The following is a 19706-nucleotide window of genomic DNA, read 5'->3' as shown; positions in this document are numbered from 1 at the left end:
TAAAACTTCGATTGATAATATTCTTATTTCACCAATTGAGCAACCTTTTAACAAATCAAAATATCTGCATACTTGTACACTTCAATACAAGTAAGAGCAATTATAGACTCTGCACCTCACATATGTACCCTTTAGCATACATAAAAAACTGTATGTCCTAAATAGAATCTTATTACCATTATTTTAATAGAAATTGATTACCAATACTGGTTGCCTAATTTGTCTATATGGGGCTCTTTTGTAGTTCACAAAGCATTATACATATCTTACCATTTTGTTTGTGTGCATTATTTTACCCTAAAAGTAGATAATCAATTTCAGGAATTTCTATTACTCTATGTTCACTTGTCAACCCTGAATTGTTAAGTTTTACGACATTTTTAACATAGTACTTTGAAATAAGTTAGCACCATTGACAAGTTTTATTTCTAATCACACTGAGTTTAGGTAGCATGGTAACAATACATATATCAGAAAAAAAGCAGACAACCATTCTAACAGAATATTAAAATTTACCTGGGAGCCTTTTATTAAATATTAAGAAATCCCAGTAAAGTTCTCAGTCAATATCTGACCCATATAACTTCTTTCTCCACATTCTTCTTCCACCTTTAACAAGCAAATACCATGCATTGCTAAGGGCTCATATTATGACATCAGGTATCTTACTTCATACCTCACAGCAAGGGGTTTTTCTGCATTACCTCAGCCAATCATTCACAAGTTATACAGGTTGCTGATGTATTTTCTTTTTGCTAGAAAAGTTCACTTAGATCTTTCTCAAGAACTCAAGATGTTCAAGTAACTGATTAATTTGTAAAATTAATTCCTTCTGTCTTGATAATGTCTTCCATTACATAAAGTCAGTCTCCTTGAAAGCAAAAGAAAAAATAATTAAGTAGCAAAATCAGTAACAGAATAGTGCTTTATGAACCCAGTATGACTTTTATAAACTGTTGAATTTTATCAACTAGATGTACATTATACAAAGTATACAATTATTATAGTAGTTAAATCAAACTCAGGCTATGGTGTGGGACTATCAAGCTTTCTTGACAGTAAGACTTTGCATCCAAATATAATCACAACAACCTATATAGAAAAATAACATCTTGTTCACATTATTTATTTAAATAAGGGATGAACACACCTCCCTCCCAGGAAGGAAAAACATCCACTAGCTTAGAGTTGAAAACTGAAAAATAACATATTTCTAAGCTGTTTATACTTGTGACTGATCTTATAAGTACTCATCTAAAAGCCTTGAACTTGAAGAAACTTACTTCTGAGGGGCAAATAGTGTATAAGCATACATAGGGTTATCCAATAAACCCATAGTTAAATGTCACAGCACCTAAAAGAATGGTTTATGTATTCATCAGAGGGTTGATCATTTTTCACAAATATTACTTAAATATAGAAAATGTTACCGTATTTTCCGGCGTATAAGACGACTTTCTAAACCATGCAAATCTTCTCCGAAGTCGGGGGTCGTCTTATACGACTTTCTAACCATGCAAATCTTCTCCGAAGTCGGGGGTCGTCTTATACGCCGGAAAATACGGTACTTTGATTATTTAAATCATTTCATTACCTACACTGATCCAAATGGAGTATTGCCTCATTTGTATTAGTCACTGAATCTGTTTGAGTGTTGCACATGAAATCCACTGGGCTCAGCTAAATTGAGGTAACACTTTATTTCTCAATTTGAGTTTGGCATAAAAAATAGTTCAGTAAAACTAAAGTGTCAAAAGAAAGGACAAAAGTTAAAATTACTTTTTTAATTATTTAATAAATAATCTGGCTTTGGTAGAGACTTAGAGACAGATTAATAGTACTGCTAAAATATATGCTTATTTTTCAGAAAGACACAGATGGTTTTCAAGAAATGACATGATATGGATTCTTAAGAACTTAGCAAATAAGATTTCTAAGGTGGATATTTTACCTAAACTTTCTAACCATAACTCAGTTTAATATTTAAGATAAAATCTACAAATTTTTGTAGATATAAAATGAAGGGCTATTACAGAAAGAATTAGTAGTAGATGACTGTAAAAAGAAATTATTTTTGATAACTATTTAAATAGATATTGATTTAAAGCAGTGGTTCTCAACCTGTGGGTCGGGACCCCATTTGGGGTCGAACGACCATTTCACAGGGGTCGCCAAACAAGGCTGTCCGCCATTTTTCCCCCTTTTCTTTGGCCACGCCCCTGGCACCCGGTGATGTATAAGTGGTTGGGGGTCACCACAACATGGGGAACTGTATTATGGGGTCGCGGCATTAGAAAGGTTGAGAACCACTGATTTAAAGTTTGGTTGGGATACAAGTAAAACTTTTATGAGAGAGTTCTTACTTTATTCAATATAATGGGATTTGAAAAAGAAATCCAAAGAAAAATTGCAGGCTATTTTGGATGGTTTTTTTTTAAAAGATGGTTTATAAAAAACACGGACAAATTCAATTGTTGTATATCAGATCAACATTTCATGACAATTACCTATGTTAAATATAAGAAAAACAAACTAAATTGAACTATGCAAAACAGAAGAATTTGAGTTTGCAAATAAATCAAGGAAATGGTTTACTTATCAATCAAGAAAGGAAAAAGGATATTGAAAATTCAGGATGCCAGCACTGTATTATTGGATGATGCATATATACATAAAAATTTCATGACTTTTATTCCAATTTGTATAGCATATACACTAGTTCCTTGAAACGCATAACTGAGTATTTTAAAAATAGAACCTACCTAAATTCTCACAATCTTAGAGACTAATTATGAATATCCCTATAACTATTAGCAGATATCAGAAACTGTAAAAAAATAAAATAAAATAGGAAAGACACCAGGAGGCAAATGTATTGCCAGGTTCTTATTACAAATGTTTTGAAGATCAATTTTTGCAACCATTTTAGACAGTGGTGAATTCTATTTTACAGGGCACTCCAATGCCAGAATTGTGAAGAGAGACCAATATATTATTACCAAAAGAACAACAAGACTCAACTTCTGTTAAGAATTATAGACCAATAGGGGAAGTCTGCCACCTGCTAAATACATTTAAAAATAAAATAAAAAAGAAAATATAATTAGTTGACATTTTAAAATCAAGTCATATCTCCTGCTAGATCTTTAAATATTAAGAAAACTATGGCTTATAGTACATTTTGAATTTGCTCTTTTAAAGGGTAAAGGTAAAAGTGTCCCTGCAGGTTTTACCCTGCTACTCATGACAGACTTTAGGGGGAAGTGCTCAACTCCGTTTCTTAAGCCAAAGAGACAGCGCTGTCTAGAGACATTTCTGTGGTCATGTGGCTTACATGACATCATGCCACAGCACAAAGCATAAGGTGAAACACGGAACATTGTTACCTTCCCACATGTTTATATGTGGTATCTATTTATCTACCATATTTTCCGGCGTATTAGACGACTCAGCATATAAGATGACCCCCGACTTCGGAGCCAATTTGCATGCTTAGAAAGTCATCTTATAAGCCGGAAACTACCGTAATTTCCGGTGTATAAGACAACTCGGTGTATAAGATGACCCCCGACATCGGAGCCGATTTGCATGCTTTAGAAAGTTGTCTTATACGCCGGAAAATATGGTACTTGAATGTGTATTCTTTCAAACTGCTAGGTTGGCAGGAGCTGGGACTAGCAACAGGAGCTCATTCCATTCTCACGGCACTTGGGTCTCGAACTACAGAGTTGTAGACCTTTAACAGTCTAACTCAGCATCTTTACCACTGAGCCATTACATACCTTTTGCTCTTTTAAGCATAAATTAAACCTTGTTTAACAAAGTTTTTATTTTCCCATCTACAGTGCTTTGAACAGCACACAGAATATATTGTCACTCTTTTTAGCAATAACAAATATAGCGTGTCTATAGCTCTGAAAAGTGCTGAAAAAGTTTAGTATCTTGGTTATTTTATTTACAAACATATGTCAATATCTTCAGAACGCTTTACAACAACACTAAGTGCTGTGTAAAAACTGAAAATGGCAGTACTGACTTATTTGCAATTAATACTGGTATACAGCAGATTGTATTCTATCTCCATTTTTATTACTGATTATCATAGACTATACCATGAAAAAGGCAATGAATAAGTTGGAGTTTGACATTCCATGGAATAAACAAGGCTGACCTAGATTTTGCTGATAGCATAGTTTACTTGAAAACACTAAGACACAGCTGAAAAATGACACTGGCACTTGATTCAGAGGCAAATAAAGTGGGCTTAAAAATTAGTGAAGTCATACTAAGATGATGCACGTTGGCAATGTTCAAAACATCACTCCAAAACATTAGGAGGACAGGCCTTAAACTTTGTGAAACAATTTAACTACCTTGATAGCATCATGGATACAGATGGGGGAAGGAGATGTGAAATGCCAAATAGGTAAAGCAACTGCTGTCTTCCAACAAATGCGCTCAATTGGACCACATCTGTTATAAACCCAGCAACCAAAATCAGATTATTTAATGTCATTGTGATACCAACTGCTATCTATGTCAGTGAGACCTGGAAATCTACAACAAGAATTATTCATAAGATCAAGATCTTCCAACAACGTTGTCTCAGAAGGATTCTTCACATGTATCAGAACTATGTCACAAATAAGGAAATTCTACAAAGAAATAATTCCCGAAGTCTCTGAAATAGTGACAAAAGTGCTTTGGTGAACAGGTGCTCCACATGAATGAGCAATGTTCAGCAAAGGCCACAACCAACTGGATACCAGCAGATGTTCAGAGAAAAAGAGGAAGGCCAAAGAAATTAAATTATATGCCACGCATCTTGTATTTAATGAGTTTGTTATACTGAATAGAAAATTAACTTCATTATCAAATAATAAAAACACAATTCAAATTAAATGTAATACTGTACTTAAAATCATTTTATTACTTGGCGTTTAATGTTTTATTTATTTTTTACCTAAGAAAATATCCCTGTTTATAATATAGCAACTTTGTTTCCTCATGTAAGAAAAGCATCAATTTTTTTCAGCACTAGTCAAACATGTGAAAAGAAAGATTTGAACAACTTTAAAATCTTACTTTTTCTTGTTTAAAAAACCTACAATATAATAATCTGGGGCTGAATTAGCATGTATGAAATAAATACAAAAAGTATCAGTTTCTTCTCTGGTAAACAGGAAGATCACTGCAGCATACTCTTGTTGAACACTGATGTTCTATTATGTCTGAATCTGACTACTGTAGTTTGTAATGCAAAGGTAGGCCATTTACAGAACTTCATTTATTTGAGTCACTATATTCAGATTTGTAATTTGAGTTAATGAATGGGTGGCTATACAAATATGATACTTTATTTGATTGTGGCCTTCCCTAATTTGGCTATCAGTTGATGTATGTACTTCAAGTTGTAATTCTCAGCAATGACCGTCCTAGCTGGGGAATTCTGGGAGTTAAAAATCTATTGATCTGATACATTCCAGGTTGGAGAAGGGTGGCTCAGCATGAAGCTTACCATTCTGTACTAAAATCCATGACATGTGATAAGCTCAGCAATAAACTGATTTTGTTTGCATGTGTCTGTCTTTAAGTCAGTGTTGACTACCTGGATTAGCCCCTGCAGTTATCTTCAGAAGATGTTCAAAAGTAATTTGCCATTGCCTTCTTTCCAGGGTTGACAGGGAATGACTGGCTCAAGATCACCCAGTTGGTTTTGTGCTTAAGACAGAACTCAGAGTCTCCCATTTATAGCCGAGGTTTAAACCATTACACCAAACTGGCTCTCAATAAACTGAATAAAATTTAAGAGCCTATGCTAAGTAAAACATGGTTTACTGTGATATGTAAACCCAGTAACCATCTCTTGTTACACTGGAATCTCACAGAAATCTGTCTTTCCACAGGAACCCCACCATTTATCTTAATTTCAGCAAAGGGAATAACTCTAAGACCAACATTTCCAGAGTAGAAATTCTGAAGTGCTAACTTTCACTAAAACAATGTTTTGGGTAACTTTAAATAACAGAACAGTTTTGGAAAGTATACAAATTACACAACTGCTAGGGACCATCCAAAATGCTAAGCCAGAAATCCAGACTTACAAATCACAGTAACGTGGTTGAAATAGAAGTCAACAATTACAATTGACTTTACAACATTACAGTTCAGCAACAGGGGCAAGTCAAGTACAACCTACCAAATGTACCTCAGTTATATAATTATAAGTACAACTACCCAGAACCCTTTTCTGGTAAACTTGATTGCCGTCCCTAAAGTTGTGTCTTGGGAGTCTCTATGTGAAAACCAAAGATAGAATGTAAAGTCTAAGGCTACTCCGACAATGAGAGGAAGATGGCCACAGCAATAAAGAGCTGCAGTTGCTTGAACAAGTGCTTTAATCTCCTTTAAAGAGGCAAGATTCTGCTTCTGCAAGCTGGATGACTAACCTACCCCATTATTTCCTACTCTTCCTTAGCACCGTCTCCTTTTCAAAGCAGCCGCGGTTAGCAAAGAATGGATAGGCGCTCCACTTTAAGTGATCTTTACTCGGATCTCAGCGCTTAAAAGAGAGCCGGCTCCCATTGCGCACTCCACGCTCTTTTGTGGGAGGAGAGCCCCAGCCGCCTCAATATTACTATCAGAGTTAGGGTTACTATCAGAATGGTCATTAGTGTGAAATGGGATCAAGAGTAGGAAAACAAATCGAAAGCGGAAACCGCACAAGATCTGTGATTTGCCTTAACCTCCACCTCAGAAAGGAGCAAACGGTGCCAGAAGAAACGGCACAGGAGTCCCCCCCCCTCCCCACCCAGTTCGAGAAGCGGGAGAGGGAGATGGATGGTTCCGAAATGTGAAAAATAATAAAAAATAATACTCTCTCCCGACTTCAGACATAGAAAAACGTGTACGGCTAGTCCTCCGCTTTTAACGTCACGTTCCCCGACAACAGCGAGGCACTCGAATTACCGTAGGCGGCGGCCTCGGAGCTCCCCCCTCCCCTTAAGTCGCCACCACCGGTGCTCGCTTTCCCTTGGTTTCTGTTTGTTTTTCTTCTGCCCAGCAACACCAACACGAGCGCCCGAATCTGATTGGACAGTTTGGCCCTGGCCAAGGCAGCCAATGTAAAAGGAGAAAAGCCAGGTGATTCTACGGAGAAGTGCTTAAACAAAAACTGGGGGAGGCTGTGTGACGCCCTGACAAAAGTTGACGAAACTATCTCAAGTAAAAAGGAGGGGAGATATCAGCGATGAGAGTCAAGTAAAAAGGAGGGGAGATATCAGCGATGAGAGTAATAGTAGATAAAAGGGTCAAACAGGCTAAGGTTCGAAGGTAAAAGATCAAAAGAAAAGATCATTATCAATGGATGACCTATAAGGGTAAATTCAACCCACTTTTTTCAGAAAAAAAAAACAAGTGATAAGGCAGGCTGTGGCTGAATTACTGGTGAATGTATGGCCTCAAAACAGCTTGTCAGCAGTAATTCTTATTCCCATCCCAGGATTCAAAACACTCATTTATTTCCTGAATAGATTCCTTAATGGGACTTCTAAATGAAAACACACAGGATTATGTCGTTAAAGTAAACTTAGTGGATTGTTTCAAGAATAGCGATAAGCTGCCTTTTGAACCTCAACATGTATATGGTAAATAGATGACATTTTACAACCAACAGAAAACTATGGTTGCACTCCTGCTAGAGTATTTGCACTTTCAAAAAGTATTAGATCATCTTTGCAGTTCATTAAATTATTCAGTAACCAAAGTAGGTGCACTTGAGAACCCAGTAACAGTCAAAAATACAGTAAAATGCAATCTTTAAAAAAAAACTTCAAAGTAAATGTATCTAAGACCGCATTAAACTGCACCTCTGAAATGGCTGGCATGTTATTTGGGTTCACTCTTCCATTACACAAGAATGTGCACTTACAGCTTATGATTAACCTCACTCCACCCTTTAAAAGACTCTCCCTGACCTTCCAATTAGCCTGCTTTAGTGGAGTATACTGAGCCTCCCCCTTAATTACATAACATAACTTTGGAATAGCTGGCAGCTGATCTTAGTTTAAAATAGCAATGCTAAAAATTCAATCAAGTATCCCCATTATTGCTGCTTTACCAAAAGTCAAACTAATAAACTTTACTTACTCCTCCAGCATGTCACTTCTCCTATTAGGAAATAGCTGAAGCAAATCACTTAGAATCTAAGACTGATCTTACTTATTCCTCCTCAAAAACACTCTCTTCAAAAGAGTTCAAATTAGCACCTTTGCCATTGCAGCATCAAAGTAATCTTTATCAGAAAATAATTGCAAACAAAGGATGAGTCATCACATGTGAGTAGGGCAGCCATATAAATTTGTTTAATAAAGATTTATTTTGGTAGCAAATGATGGAAATTGTTTATTCTACAGGATTCTGCATAAACATCTGTCAAATGGTCTGAAAAACAAATCACTGAAAAGCTAAGCAAAGTTCTTCCCAGCTTCATTTTTGCAATAACCTATATGGACAACTATTATCACTGTTCCTTTATAATTGCAAGCAAAATGAGCTGCACATTCCTAATTCTATTTATACCCAAAAATTTAAAAAATGAGGCATGCTTTTACTTTCTATCACTAATTGAAATCTTCCTTTCTAAGAGAAATTAGACTGAAGAAATATCCTGGTTATAATATAGGAAGAACATATTTTAAACCCCATCAGAAGTGCCTTAACATTTCATTTCTAGTTTCCATGTTTTTCTTAAAAGCAGTGCATAAAACTGCAAAAAGACTGAGGGCTATAATTTAGTAGAATACATTTCAATCATAAAAGGCTAAAATGAGAGCTATTTCTTTAAAAAAACATAAAACCTGCTTGAAGAAACAATGGTGATCTAGTCCATGCTTCTGCTAGCTAATGCCCTATGTGTTGAACTGTAATTTCATTGCTTCATTGTTGTAGTGATGTACTGATTAAGACATCAGGCTACATACCAAGACACTATGAGCGGGGTGACCTTAGACCAGTCATTTTCTCTCAGTCCTGGGAAGGAAGGAATAGCAAATCACTTCTGAAAAACCTTAGTTCAATATACTTACCATGGTGGTAAGAATAGCAACATGCGTGCAGATGGCTGCATTGTTTATCTATCCCTGTTGGATAAATCCAGGCTGGAAGAAGGGTTATTAAGTATGTGGAGGATTAAACTGTATTTGCTGTGAGCTGGACATTAGCTGAGTAGGTCCAGTTGAGATAAATGTCTTGTCTTCCAAGATTATTTGGGATCAGTTTGAATCTGTGCATCTTGAGGAATTGGGTAGGGTTCTATGTGCTATAAGGTCTGCAACTTGAAGACTAGATCCCTGACTTTGTTTTGTGAATGCTGCCAAGGAGGTACCTAGCCTCAATAATTATCAGCCTCCAATCTTCATATTTTATTAAAAAAATTGATTAGCTGGACCCTTTTCAGTTGGATTCAGATTTGCATAAGAGGCTGAAACTATATTAATTGTTCTTATTATCTTTATTGGGAGTGGAATGAGGAGAATGCAAGCTTCCTCATTCTGCTGGACCTTTGATACTACCAACTATGGCATTCTTCTAGGCTAGTTGAAAGTGGGCACTGTTTTTCAGTGATCTTCCTTTCTGAGAGGCTACTTTCAGTGGAGCAGCAATCACATCTGAGTACTGAATTGCAGACTGTTGCAGCTTTGGTCTATATCTTACCTATTTTCAACATCTATACAAATCTGCTGGAAGAATTCATCTTTTGGTACAGAGTGAGCTACAGAGAGAACTGTGTATCTCTATTCTGGGCTGGGCAAAAGATGTGGTGGATATTCTACAGTATCAGGGTCTGGATAAATTAAATAGGCTTAGGCTAAATCTAAGCAAGATGAAAGAGTCTATCATCTGGCCAGAATTGCTCTTCCCAAACAGAACTGTGCAGTTTGGGGGTCTTTTTTTACTCATACGGTAGTTCTTGCTGAGCATTAGGTGAGGCTGTAGCTAAGAGGTCCTCTGTTCAAGCTGTGGCTTATATATATATATATATATATATATATATATATATATATACACACACACACACACACACACACACACAGGGCTTTTTTTCATTCATATATATATATATATATATATATATATATATATATATATATACACACACACACACACACATATACAGGGCTTTTTTTCTCATAGAACGCCCAGAACGGAGTTCCGGCACCTTTTTTGGATGAAACCTAGTAGGGTAGGCAAGGCGGGTTGTATGACATGTGTGAGTTCCGGCACCTTTTTTTTTTTTTTTTTTTAGAAAAAAAGCACTGTACAGGTGACAAAGTGAGAAAGAACCTGTAGCTCAGTGGTTCTCAACCTGTGGGTCGGGACCCCATTTGGGATCGAATGACCATTTCATGGGGGTCGCCAAACCATGCTGTCCGCCATTTTTTTCCCTTTTCCCTAGCTGTCCTACTCCCTCTTATTGGTGGCCACACCCACTTGGGGGTCACCACAACATGGGGAACTGTATTATGGGGTCACGGCATTAGAAAGGTTGAGAATCACTGCTGTAGCTTAAGGTCAACAAAGCTGCCTAACGTGCAAGCAGTCCAGGTTCGAATCTCAGAAGGGTACATCTGGCTGATGAGAGCTAATTAGCTCACAATAGCTATCCCAGTCCCCCTTAATTAGTTAGCAATCCAAAAATTTACTGTGTTTTGTGTGTGTGTGTGTGTGTGTGTGTGTGTTTCTAATTTCATTAAAAACTCGAATCCTGGGTAAAGCCATATTATATAAAAAACAAATAAACACGAACACCAGGAAAAATTTAAACTAAAAACGTTTAATCCAATGCCAAGATTTCATCGGTCAGCACTACCAACATCATCAGGGCTTAAAGCAGGTCGATGAGAGTCTCCTTTATAGTACTGGCCACTTTTTGCGCACAACTCCTGGAGCTCGTCATTGGTCCACTCAATGGTCTTAATTGTTTAAACTCTGAGAGGTGTATATTGGCTGTTTTCTTGATGTTATGCCCATCGACCTGCTTTAAGCCCGGATGATGTCGGTAGTGCTGACCGACGAAAGCTTGGCATTGGATTAAACGTTTTTAGTTTAAATTTTTCCTGGTGTTCATGTTTATTTGTTTTTTGTATTATGTCTGTGTGTGTGTGTGTGTGTGTGTGTGTGTATTTTATCAGCAACACATTGTCTAGGTTCTAACATTTAACTTACTAATACATGTTAAATACCTTTCTATCTACCTCATTTTTCTAACCACTGATAAAAGGCATCCCCTGTTCTAAAGTATACTGAATCTTCTTTCTCTTTCATTTTCAATGTCAATCTATCCATTTCATTTTGTTGAGCAAATACAATTCTCGCTGCAGTTAATACATATAAAATTAGATATGTACACTCCTCATAATTTCCTACAGTTATGCCTAACAAAAATAATTCTGGCTTAAAATCTATGATTTTAGTCATTTTCTCTAACCATAGAGAAATTCCATAGAGTATTCTTGAGTATTCTTCCATAGAGTATTCTAACCATAGAGTATTCTTGACCAGAATCTTTTGGCTTTGAGGCATGTCTACCAAAGATGGTAATAAGTGCCTGGTTTTTGCTTACATTACCAACAGTTAGTAGATATGTTTTTAAACATTTTTGTTAACTTCACCGGTGTTAAATGCCATCTGTAGAACATTTTGTATAGATTTTCTTTGTACACCCCCGCTTTTAAGCTGTGGATTTTTTTTCAATTAGAGGCTTTGCACAATTATTCACACCCTGGTGACTTAAGCCTGGACTACTGCATGTAAGTAGTTCTTGAAGGCTACTCGGAGGCCGCAACCGTTCAACAAGGGGTTCTTTCAAGTAACACCCCTGCTAAGTAATAAATTGTTACTGGATAGCACCCAGGTACAATTGAAGGTGCTGCTTGTTATTGTGAAAGCCTTAAGATTCAGGGTCTGGATATCTCAGAAATATCTTCTCTATGTTTCAATCTGTCTGCTCAACAAGATAAGGAAAAGAAAGCTTCCTCAGAATTGAGTGCAAAAGGGTTGAGTGCAAAAGGGTTGAGTGCAAAAGTATGCAACTGAGCATACTTGACATGAGCCCCTATATTCAGATATCTGGACTATCCCCTTCTTCATTTGTTTCTAAAGAGCCTTGAAAACATGGCTGTTCCAGGGAAGACTAGGGACAAATGAGTATTATTCTAGCCCAAAAACTGTGCGCTTGATGTTTTTCAATAGTTATACTCTATTATTTTTTTCCAGTTATAATCCTATGTTATATGATAACCTGTTCACTGCCTGTGAGAATTGAAAGATATAAAAAACCCAAATAAATATATCTACCATTCACATATAAACATTCCAGTTAAGCAATGATTACCCACATCTTCAAGTATATCAGGATATAAATCTAGAAAATAGAAAAAACCCATATCCAATGGCATTAACTATTCAAACTAGCTAGAAACATTATTTTCCAGTCAGATAAATATGAGCAAAATTATCCATGATACTGCTTACCAACCTTTTTTACCGATTCTAACATACAAATAATTGGAGGGAGGGAGGGAAAAATTAGGGAGGTTAATCCATGCTAGGAAAGATATCCACAATGTTTTGGATGGGGACAGTCTGTTGCTTTCTAACTTCAGAGGGCCATAAATGAAAAATCGAGAAGAATTTAACATACGGTATCTTCCATAGGGCCCCGAAATCTAGGATTTACTAGTTTTCTGTATGTTTTTGTTGCCTTCTAGCGTTCTCCCGGAATATCTGCAGCCCAGGTATGGAAGCCCTATACTTCCACAGCTTATCACTGGCAAGCCTTAGATTCACGTCAAAGAACTGCAGCCACGGCATGCACAAGGTCCGCTCCGTATAAAGTAAGACCGTTATGTAACAGCACTCGCCCCGTTTCTCATAACCAGTAAATCAACTAGGCTGATTAAGAGTATAAAATACGAGTAAGGTTGATCTGTAAAACTTCTTAGTAAAAACGTATTTCTTCAAAGTATGTCCTATTGCGTTTAGAAAGGCTTATTTAAGAAAAAAAAACACCTCGATTTTAAGCTGCAATGCTGCGCACGTGTTATAGATCTGAGACTTATGCAGGGTTCCGTAGCGAAAAGCTCTAGCGAACATAATGGAACTCAATATTGTTCGCCGCGTCCCGCAGCTGTGTGTCTGAGCCTGCAACCTTTCACAGCCGCTTGAGAGCAAGGTCTACCCAATGCAGCGGAACTTACTTCCGAAAACACACGCTGGTCAGATTGGTCAAAGCTGATTTGGTAACTAGAATTATCTGGTTTCGTGCAACTGAACCACTAGAAAAGTCAACCACCTTCCCTTTCTAGAAGTTTCTTCAACCACGGGCAGGCAAAATGTGTCCCCGTGCACTTTTTTTTAAAAATCGGAGCGAACCGTGCTCGGGTTTGTTTAAATGGAGGAAAGCAACATTTTTGCACCTCCTATAGTAAGACGGCCCCTTGCGCTCGAGCGATTTCATCCTTCTAATTTCTTCGGCGAAACAACGAGGAGACAGGAAGAACGTTAAAGAACTTAAGTAACTTAAAAGTTAAGATGCTGAAAAGTCACCCTTTTCCTCAGAAGTCCCTGATCGCTGATTTCTAGTTCTTTCTCCTCGGCCAACCAGTTTCAGTTCCTTCCACTCATTTGCGGTTGTTTTCAAACAGGTCTTGGGTTTCTCCCCACGTTTGGCCACATGTAGGTCCGCCTACACGGCTCAAGAAAAGCAATTATTGGGCGAGGCGGCCCTTAAAATTTCCATAAGTTCTTCCTCCAGGGTGGAGCGTGTGTAAGTCATTTTTCTAAGTTTTTTTGAAACTGCATCAACTGCCATTTTCTTTTGCGTACTTAATTTTGTAAGGAATTCGAGGGCCGATTATTCGATTTAGGTTGCTGTCCTGTGTACGCTGGAAGTGGTCGCGGCTCTCTCTTCCACACAGTTCTCCGTTATTTACTAAGAAGTAAAGTCCGATTATGTTGAGTGGAAATTATTTCTAGGTAGGCAGAGGATTGCAATCATTAAAAAAGACCGCATAACGCGGTGTCTCATAAGTGAGGCTTGAGAGCTATGAAATCAGCAAAGATACTGTGCTTTGTTTTCTATGCAAAGGGGTTTTTTTCTGCTGCACCAAACTAATACTACTAGTAACAGTAATAATAAATTACGGTTCCATCACACCTTTTAAGGGACTGTATCAGAGTTCATGTGCAGATTATTATTGAGTAGGTTTGATGGAAGCAAATGATTGGTTTGAGCATTGGAAGTGCCTTTTGAATTACAAAATTGCAGATTTAAGGAAGGGTACTAGAAGTGTAGATAACCTGAAAAAAAAGATTCCTGCATGATAATTAAAACATTTCTAAAAGTTACAGATAATTTCATTGTCCTATGCCTGTGGTGGCCACTTTATGGCACGCAGAGCCCTTTCTGTGGGCACACGTGCGGTCATCCCAGTCCTAGGTCTTCAGCTGGGTTTTATAAAATCTTTTTGCTTTAGGCCTCCGTAGTGTGCAAAAAAAAAAAAAGGTTCAATCAATCAATTTAAACTCATGGGAAAAAAAAATCTCACAAAGTTGGAATTGATTGAACTTTTTAGTCTTACCCAGTCTGCCATTACTACCGAAGTCACACCCACTCAATGGGCCACACCCACCCAATTGGCCGCGTCCAACCAGCGCCCAAGATACATAAGTGGGTTTTGGGTTGCAGTTGGGCACTCGGTCTCTAAAAGGTTTCCATCACTGTCCTATGCAGTTTAGTACAAAATATTGCCTTTTGGTTTTTTTCATCAAGCTGTATTTTTGTTATTTATTCAAAAATTATCACTTGTCTTTTTTTAAGGTGTGAAGATTTATCAGTGCCAAATAAGCCATAATAAAGCAATCGTTTGAATAAGAATAAAATCAATGCACAGATCAGTGTCTTAAAATAGTGGCCCCAACTTTTTGGGCACCAGGGACACATTCCTTGGAGAGGTTTTTCCCGCAGACAGGAGGGAGCATAGTTTTGTGTGCTGCTTACATCCCACAGATGGGGCTTGATTTATTTGCCCGGCCCAGTTTCTGGCATGCCACAGCCTGGTGCCAATCCATGGACTGAAGGTTGGGGACTCCTGCCTTAAAGACCTAACTAAAGGATGCTGCCTTTTTAACTATTAAGGATCCAAGAGCATCCACATAGTGCAAACCTGTTTCTTTAAAAGGAGTTTTATCCTTTCCAAAGCTGAATATACCATTTTTTTCCTGCCAGGAAAAAAATTAAGCTTCCTCCAGCCCACTGCTGCTTTCTGAACCAATTTGATATGGTTCAGAATTGCAGCAATCCCTTGTATTAGAGTAAAAGGAACTACTGTATGTAGTATCATCTGATGACAGAACACATAGCACGCACCCTGCCCCCACAGTTCCAGTGGTTTTCTATAAATACTTATTTTTTTATTTGATTGATCTCCCACTCTTTGTTCGTAAGCTCAGAACATGGGAAACAAAACTCACTCTGAAAGAACTTAAAGTGACCCTGATACAACTCACAGAAACTAATTTTTGAAAAATAACTGAAATTGTGTGAAATAATGTCTCTATCTTAACTATTGAAATTGCAATTTATTTAAGATTTAGTCTTTGAATATATTTGCTTGACAGTCATATTTTCAGTTCAGAAAAAATTAAAATACATTCATAAGTTATTTTTTTAAAATCTCAGAAGTATTTTGTACTTCTGTATTATCTACAGGTCCAGACAGGTTCTTGAGGATTGTATGCATTGTGTTTTTCTGTTCATCTTACACTAACAAAGGTGCCACCTAGCTTAAAATATACAGGAAGAATCCTACAATGATCTGATAAATGCTAGCAAAATACAACCAATGCAGAAAATTTTAAACCACAAAAAAATAAATCACATGTAATTATTTAAACCTCTTCAATCTTGCATCCTCCAGAATTAGCCATACTGCCTGATATTTCTGGGACTTGCAATCACAACATACATGGAGGATACCAAATTTAGAAGGATACAATGATATGATTTCCCAAGGTCAGATATAGGTTTGAAAATTGGATTTTTTGTTATGTATTATCACAGCTAACTGTTAGGCTACAATGGAGTAATGTAGTAACATTTGCATAGATCTAAAACAAGACTTCTCAACCAGTGGTACGGGTACCACCTGTGGTACATTGGCACCTGGCAGGTGGTATACGACCATCCTAGAAAAATGGTAGAGGGGAAGGGGAATGAGCTGAACCAGTGACAACACTGCATAAACCTGAGCAAGAGATGGCTGGAGCTGCAGGGCTGTCAGAGTTCCTCGGAAGCGCCAGAATCAGCACTTCGGGTCTGTCAGGGCTCTGCGGAAGCACCAGGATCAGCGCCAGGCTCCACCTGGAGCTCAGCGCTGATCCTGGCACTTTTGCTGAGTCCAGAAGAAGCGCCGATCAGCTGGAATGTTGCAGTCTCTCCAGGGTCTTGTGATTTACATTCAGATGCTTGGCAACTGATTCATATTTATGACGGTCACAGTGTCCCAAGGTCATGTGAAGTGACCAAAACCTGCTGCAACCACCCAGCAGACAGGGAGAATTAGAACCAAACACCCCCCACCCCACCCCACTGCCAATCCTCAACAGAAATGCTCACAACAATGAAAACCTCAGACAGGAGGAAGAGCGCCACTGGGTGGACAGGCAGGTGTCTTGCTCAGCTGTGGCTTGGGGGGCACTTTTTTCAGTGCCATTGTAACTTCGAACAGTCATTAAGTGAACTGTTGTAAGTCGAGGACTGCCTGTACTTCATCACTTTTTTCCTTTTTTGGGGGGGGGGTCATTAAATTTTTCACACCTTGCTAAGCAACTGGTGGTACTTGGATATTGCCATATCCTAAAAGTGGTACAATGGGTGAAAAGGTTGAAAAGTCCTAATCTAAAAGACAGAAGCTATCGACCAGTATCTTCATTGTCATTCCTAAGCTTGGTTGTTCTAGCTGTTGTCATTCATTTGGTCTTATACACTGCTTTACAGCCCTCTCTAAGTGGTTTACAGAATCAGCATATTGCCCCCAACCATCTGGGTCCTCATTTTACTGACCTTTGAAGGATGGAAGGCTGAGTCAACCTTGAGCTGGTGATAATTGAACTGCCAAACTGCTGGCAGCCAGCAATCAGCAGAAGTAGCCTGTAGTACTGCATTCTAACCATTGCACCATTGTATTTGTATTTGTTGAGACTTTATTTAAACTAAATTTGTATATCGGTGTTTGCATGACCTCTGTAGATGCCATAGACTAAATAAATAAACTACTTTGAATGGTAGAGATAAAGATATAGATATCTCCACTGTAGTTTGTAAAAATTAGTTTTCTGTTCCCATGTTGAAATGGATTTGTATATCACATGAAGGCATTGGTTGTAACAGAATGTGGACTTATATAAGCAGATCTTTTTTGGATTCAGATATGTCTTGACTAATGATGATGATGATGAAGAAGATGATGATGATGATATCCATTCAGTCATGTCCAACTCTTGGCGAATATGTGGGCCATGTCTCTACATCTTTCAATCTTGACTACTTCTTTTGAGTTTTTCTATGCTCTGGCTGGTGTCAGCTTTGATGGTCCACCTACCATGTTCTTTGAAGGCCTGGTTTCTTTTTACATTGACTCTCATATATTGGAAATTAAGGATTCAAATGGAATCAACAATACATTTTAAGAGGCAAGCAGTAAATTAAAACAAGGTTGGAGCAGAAGCCAGATAAGAGTTAATCCAGTGGGCTTTATGTTAGGCAGATGTGTTCTCTCTTTAAAGATGAATTACACATTCAGAAGCAATAATGGGAAGTATAGCCTACTTGTATGCAGAAGAAGTTAGTACAAAGAAAGATCTTTGTATTAATCACATCAAGCTGGGGAAAGTGCTCAGAAAAATAGGAATCCCAATCTTTGTCCTCAGGGAAAAGCCTATATATAGGTCAGGAAGCCACAGTATGGATAGAATATGGCAAAAAAAGAGTAGCTGAAGGTTGGCAACTCTCCCTTGACTTATTTATCTGATATGTTTTATAGCAACAGCACTTAGCACTTAGACTTATATACCACTTCACAGCCCTCTCTAAACAGTTTCCAGAGTTAGTATATTGCCTCCAGCAGTCTGGGTCCTCATTTTACCACCTCAGAAGGATGGAAAGCTGAGTCAACCTCGAGTCAATGAGAATCAAATTGCTGAACTAGAGGCGGCTGGCAGTCAGCAAAGGTTGTATTTGTTGATGTTAGTTGCGAAGTTGTGTCCGACCCATCGTGACACCATGGACAATGTTCCTCCAGGTCTTCCTGTCCTCTACCATCTTCTGGAGTCCATTTAAGCTCACACCTGTCAGCAAAGGTAGCTTGCAATATTGCATTCTAACCATTGCACCACCATGGCTCATTTATAAATATGAAGGGAAAGTATTGGAAGAATATCAGTATTGTTTTAAAATAGGAGGATTAATTGTAATTACTTCAATAACCTGTGCTATGATGAAGATACTATCCTGATACTGAAAATGCAAAGGATCTGCAAGCCTGGTATTACCTTTGACTCTATGGACCTCAGAGATAGTTGGACTTGAAACAGGATAGGAAGAGTATTTATGCCTTTAAACTTTGGTGTTGAAGAAAACTCCTGAGAATACCTTGGACAGCCAAGAAAACAAACCAGTGGATCATTGAATAAATCAACCCAAAACTCTCACTCAATGTGAGAGTTTCAAATTATCCTATTTTGGACATACATTATACAAAGATCTAGCTTTCTGCAAAGGATTTAATGTTGGGAAAGATAAAAGGAAAGAAAAAAAGAGGCAGTGGCAAGATGGATGAACTCAGTTAAGTGGCAATGAGTGCACCATTGGAAGCCTAAACGAACAGGTTAGGGACAGATCTTCATGCAGAGAATCTGTGTGGTCATAGGAGTTGAAAACAACTTGATGGCATGTAATCATCAATGAGATAAATAATCCCTTGCATTGATCTCAGCTCTTGCTGATTTCAGCTAGTTTTCTAGAATGCAACAAAAATAGTGTTCCATTACCTTCTTTCAGGATATATTTTCAGTTTAGCAATCCAGTTTAGAGCCTTGTTATTCTCAAAAGATTCCTCTAAATGCCAACCATAACCAACCCTGCTTAGCTTTTGAGACTAGCCAGTGTCAGCCATCAGTGAGATATGCACTGACTCAAATACCTTTTTATTTTCTCTGCCCCATTTATGGTTTATGTTGTTATAATATGGGAGGAGTTATAATTAAACTATGTTCATTTATGGCTGTGTAGTGTGTTACTTATGTTTGCAGTATGATAGTTCAGTGTATTATCTGGAAAAAAAATCCAAAAATGTACTGTATGTGGATCTAACTAAGTATTGGAATTCTATTCTAACCTTTTCCAACCTAAAACCTTCAGCTCTAACAATATATTGTCTAAGTAAGGATGGAATTGTGATACCACTCATCTGTAAGGTATCTATTTGGAAAGCAACCAAATTGTTCAGTCCATGTGCTGCATCACTTTAAGTGTGAGTTCAATCCTCACAACAGTTCCACATCCAGGCACACCATTTGACATACAGTAAAGCGTAACTAGTTTATCATGTATTTCTTAATCAAATATAGGCTTATCATGACTGGGA

The 19706-nt window shown here is 37.8% G+C and overlaps 1 protein-coding gene across 6 annotated transcripts in view; it reads right to left on the bottom strand.

Annotated features, from left to right (window-relative positions):
- PDCD4 (programmed cell death 4) overlaps window positions 1-13738 on the bottom strand; it is a 28769-nt gene extending 15031 nt beyond the window's left edge. For 2 of the 6 annotated variants that reach the window (XM_039354529.1, XM_039354534.1), the window contains exons 1-2: window positions 13609-13738; window positions 705-871 (exon numbers count right to left, since the gene is read on the bottom strand). The gene's annotated coding sequence lies outside the window, so the exon portion shown is untranslated. The other 4 variants (XM_039354531.1, XM_039354530.1, XM_039354532.1 and 1 more) reach the window with 4 other exon arrangements.
- Between the last annotated feature and the right edge of the window lie 5968 nt (window positions 13739-19706).

This window comes from Crotalus tigris, unplaced genomic scaffold (assembly GCF_016545835.1).
Source record: "Crotalus tigris isolate CLP2741 ecotype Arizona unplaced genomic scaffold, ASM1654583v1 scf7180000018556.678853, whole genome shotgun sequence".
Lineage (NCBI taxonomy): Eukaryota > Metazoa > Chordata > Lepidosauria > Squamata > Viperidae > Crotalus > Crotalus tigris.
This window is presented reverse-complemented; position numbering and strand designations above follow the sequence as displayed.